This window comes from Neophocaena asiaeorientalis, unplaced genomic scaffold (genome assembly GCF_003031525.2).
Source record: "Neophocaena asiaeorientalis asiaeorientalis breed wild unplaced genomic scaffold, Neophocaena_asiaeorientalis_V1.1 scaffold369, whole genome shotgun sequence".
Classification (NCBI taxonomy): Eukaryota; Metazoa; Chordata; class Mammalia; order Artiodactyla; family Phocoenidae; genus Neophocaena; species Neophocaena asiaeorientalis.
The window spans coordinates 1379498-1384477 of NW_020175321.1; positions in this window are offsets into that span (position 1 = coordinate 1379498).

Genomic DNA, 4980 nt, shown 5'->3' on the forward strand with positions numbered 1-4980 from the left:
CGAGGGCAGAGATGTGAGAACTCAGAGTGGCCGGCGCAGGCTCACTGAAGAACTTCCAGACATTAACTGTCCGCGGTGTTCTTGAAGTTGTGAAGAATTCTCTGCTGAAGCACTTTCAGTGAAGGGTGTCAGAAATCCAACTGAACGTAGTATAAATGGAGACATTTATTATCGCATAGGAAAGCAAGGCCCAAGGTGACAGGGTTCTGGATTGGTTCTGGGACGTGACTTCATTGTGAGCAACTACCCTCGTCTGCCCGACCGTGCCCTCCCCCGTCCGTCCCAGACACGGGAAAACCCTCCGCGAGAAGGAAGCGTTTCCTGCTGCCCTGTGCGTCTTTCTCCTTCTTTCCTGCCCTCCCGCCGGCGCAGACGCCCCTTTCCCAGTGATCACCCCCCCACCCCCTGCACAGAACCTCTCGGGCCCCACTGCCCAGAACCCGGTGCCCAGGTGCCAGGGCAGGGGGCAGCAGTCCCCTCCCAGCGCCACCGCCACCGCCCTGTGTCATGGGGTGGGGTCTGCCGGCGGGGAGGACAGGGCGGGGCAGCCGCTAGGGCGGGCGCAGCACCTGCCGCATTTGTCGTCCCTGAAAGACGGCTGGCTGTACGGCCGAACGGCTGGGGCGGCCATGTGGTCACAGGCTCCTGCGTCCTCGGTGGAAGGCGGCTTCACCCTGGTCCGCTGGCGCCTGCTGGCCACGTGGGGCCTCTTCGTTTTCAGGTGAGTGAGATGTATGGCTTGGGGTCGCAAAGACAAATGATGCCGAGACGGTTATCAAAATATGTTTATAATATGTGTTTCTGAATGCGTTAAATAACGAGGCCTCATGTCTGATTGCTGCCATAATTTCAAAGTAGTAATGCGCGTAAGCAGTAGTTTGAAAAATCTAGTTAACGTGATGTGAAGATACCTGTGATGTGTGTGTGTGACCAAGCTTCCAGCTCATTGGCTACGTACGTTCAGTTGAAGGCAAAACAAAATAAACCTTCTGGAAAACTCTAAGAATCTCGGAGTAGGTAACACCTGTCACCCACAGCTGTGCTCTGGGACCAGCTCTGCGCCTCGGCGGCCGCCTCTTCTCCCTGCAGGACAGAAGGAGGTGGGGCAGCGCGAAGCAGGGGAGAACCGCAGGGCCTTCGGGAGCTGCACAGGGCCCGAGCTGACCTTGACCCCGGGCCTGGCTCCAGCCTTCTTTCTGAGGGCCAAGTGGGACAAGCCTGTTGCCCAGGTTACCCACAGTGAGACTGTCCTCCTCCTGGTCCAGCGGGAGGGCAAGGAGCCCGGGCAGGACGCCGTGGGGCGGGGCGGGCTGGCGCCCGGGAAAGCTGGGGAGGCGGCGGGGGGAGGGAGGCTTGGGGTGCGCGGCGAGCGCCGAGGGGCCCTCAGCGCCGTTCTTGCCTCCCAGCCCCCGGGTCAGCACAGGAAAGTCACTTCACCGGGTCTGAGAGGGGGGCACGGTCACGGTGAGATGCGGCCCGTGAGATGTGAGAGCCCCGGCGGGGCGGGCCTCACGGCGGGCGGACGGTGGGCGCGTGCGGTCGTACAGGGAGGGCCCTGGACGGGTCCCGGGGGAGGCTTGTTACAGGTGCTGAGTTGCCCGCGACATGTCACTGCCTGGCTGGGGGGCGCGTGGAGACTGCTGTCGCGTCCCCCCGAGCGGCCGCAGAAGAGGAGGCGGGAGGCACGGGCCCGACGGGGAGGCTGAGTCCCGGCCGGGGAAGGAGAGACCCCGACGAGGGCCGAGCGAGGCGGGGAAGAGGCGCGTCAAGCCAGGCCCGGCCGCTGCCGAGTGAGCGTGGGCGCAGGGACATCGAGTGGGCTCGCCACCAGGGCCAACGACCAGCGGGCAGCGGGTGACGGCGCGTGGGGTGGGCGGACAGAGGTCGCGCACGCAGTCAGGCTGGGGTCCGCGGGCCAGGCCGGCGGCCCTGGGGGTTTGCGGAAGACGGGAGGGAGGGAGGATGGACCCCACTGCCCTCCAGCCCCTCCGACAGGACGGCTGCCGGGACTCAGGGCGGCTAAGCGCCCCTGGGTTTCCAGGGCTCCCCTCCCCATGGCCACGCGCCACCGACCACAGCGAGAACGTGGTCCACGTGTCTCCCATCGGGGACAACAGGGGCCTGAAGGGCTGGGGGAGGGGGAGGGGGGACACAGCTGCCGAGTGACGACACAAAACCACTGGGCCAGCTTTTCGGAAGTAGAAAGTGTATGGAGGCTCGTTAGGGACTGAATTGTGTCCTCTCCAAAATCCATATGTTGAAGTTAGGACCTCAACATCCTAACCCCCAGGACCTCAGAATGTGACTCTATTTGGAGACAGTCTTTAAAGACGGGAGTTAAAATGAGGCCATCAGGGTGGCCCTAATCCAGTATGACTGGTGTCCTTATAAGAAGAGATTAGGACGCAGACAAGCACAGAGGAAGGACCAACAGGAGGACACGGGGAGAAGACGGTCGTCTAATAGCCAAGGAGGGAGGGCTTGGAAGGGACCAACCTGCCAACCATTTGATCTCCAACTTTTAGCCTCCGGAATCATGAGAAGATAAATTTCTGTTGACTAAGCCACCCAGCCTGTGGTACTTTGGTTTGGCAACCCTAACAAACTAATGCCAACGTTGGTACCAGGAAGTGAGGTGCTACTGTAACAAATAGCTAAGAAGTATGGAAGGGGCTTTCGAACGAATCGTGGGCAGAAATGGAAGAGTTTCGAGGAGCGCGTTAGATAAAGCCTGGGTCGCCTTGAAGAAACTGTGGGTGTGAAAGGTGATCCAGAGAGAAGAGGGGGCCTACAGAGACCGCCTCCGTTGTCTTGGAGGAGCACACACACCATCACAGACAGGATACAAACATAAATGCTGAGGGTGCCGCCGGTGAGGTCTCAGAAGGAAATGAGGAACAAGAGACGGGAAGGGGAAGGGAACCTGGAGGAAGGCGCTCCCTGTCAGAGCGGCAGAGATCTCAGCTGCATCACGTGTTCTAGTGTTTTGTGGAAGCAGAACCTGCAGGTGACCAGCGTGGATGCACAGCTGAGGAGGTTTCTTTTTCTTTTTTTCATTTTATTTATTTTTGGCTGTGTTGGGTCTTCGTTGCTGCGCGCGGGCTTTCTCTAGTTGTGGAGAGCGGGGTCTACTCTCTGTTGCGGTGTGTGGGTTTCTCATTGCGGTGGCTTCTCTTGTTGCGGAGCACGGGCTCTAGGCATGTGGGCTTCAGTAGTTGTGGCTCACAGGCTCAGTATTTGTGGCTCGCGGGCTCTAGAGCACAGGCTCAATAGTTGTGGCGCACGGGCTTAGGTGCTCCACAGCATGTGGGATCTTCCCAGACCAGGGCTCGAACCTGTGTCCCCTGCATTGGCAGGTGGATTCTTAACCACTGCACCACCAGGGAAGTCCCGCTGAGGAGGTTTCCAAGCAAAGTGTTGAAGGTGCAGCCTATTTTCTCCTTGCTGCCTATAATAAAATTCAAGAGGAAAGAGATAAATTGAAGAGGGAACCAGGACGTGTAGATTTGGAAAATTCCCAACCAATCCACACTATAAAAAAATGAGAAAAGCTTGTGCTCTGGAGAGAGCACTTAGAGTGGTGCTGGGCAGTGTTTGCTAAGAAGCTTATGGACATGTGCCTGATGGATCCAATCAGCCATCTCAGCAGAAGCCAGGGTAGAGGGGAGCTTCTCCAGGGGAGATCTGTGGAAGACCCTCTTGTTTGGTGGCTTAGGCCCACCAGACCCAAGGTTTCTGAGAGTTTTATATCAGCAGAAATGCCACCAGCTTGGACTGAAGGAGACTGAGACAGGATGAGATGAAGGAAAGGCTGTCCAGGATTCTGTAGGACAGGACCATAGCGCCAGCCCGGCAAACATGCCTCATCCTCCAGGCAGAGGGAAGAATGACCCTGAAGAGTGGTTTAAGGTTGCCTGTCACACGACCCAGGGCACCGCGGGGGGGCAGAGCTGAGTTCTCTATTTCACTCCAGGGCTGAAGGGTCACGGCTGCCACCCTGGTGGACCCAGAAAGAAGAGCATGGAGCCAAAGAGGATTATTTTCTTTTAATTATTAAGTAGAGTTGGCTTAAAGTATTGTATTAGTTTCAGGTGTACAACATAGGGATTCGATATTTTTATAGATTACACTTCATTTAAAGCTATTATAAAATAATGGCTATGTTTCCCTGTGCTGTACAATATTTCCTGGTAGCTTATTTATTTTATACATAGTAGTTTGTATCTTTTAATCCCCTCCCCCTATCTTGCCCCATCTTCCTTCCCTCTCTCCACTGGTAACCACTAGTTTGTTCTCTATATCTGTGGGTCTGTTTCTGTTTTGTGATATTCATTTTTAAAATTTTTTTACATTCTACATATAAGTGATAGTATACAGTATTTGCCTTTGTCTGACTTATTTCAATAAACATAATACCCTCTAGGTCCATCCACGTTGTTGTAAATGGCAAAATTTTATTCTTTCTTTTAAGGCTGAGTAGTATTCTATTCTATACACACACACACATATATACACCACATATACATATATATACCACATTTTATGTATCCATTCATCTGTTCATGGACACTTAGCTTGGTTCCATATCTTGGTAATTGTAAATAATTCTGCTATGAACATTGGGTGCTTGTATCTTTTCAAATTACTGTTTTCATTTTTTTCAGATATATACCCAGGAATGGGATTGCTAGATTATATGGTAGCTCTATTTTTAGTGTTTTGCAGAACCTCCATACTGTTCTCCACAGTGGCTGCATCAATTTACATTCCCCCCAAGAGTGTACTAGGGTTCCCTTTTCTCCACATCCTTGCCAACATGTGTTATTTTTTAACTTTTTGACAATAGCCATTCTGACAAGTATGAGGTGACATCTCATGGTGGTTTTGATTTGCAGTTCTCTGATGATTAGTGATGTTGAGCATCTTTTCATGTGCCTGTCGGCCATCTGTATATCTTTTCTGGAAAAATGTTTATTCAGG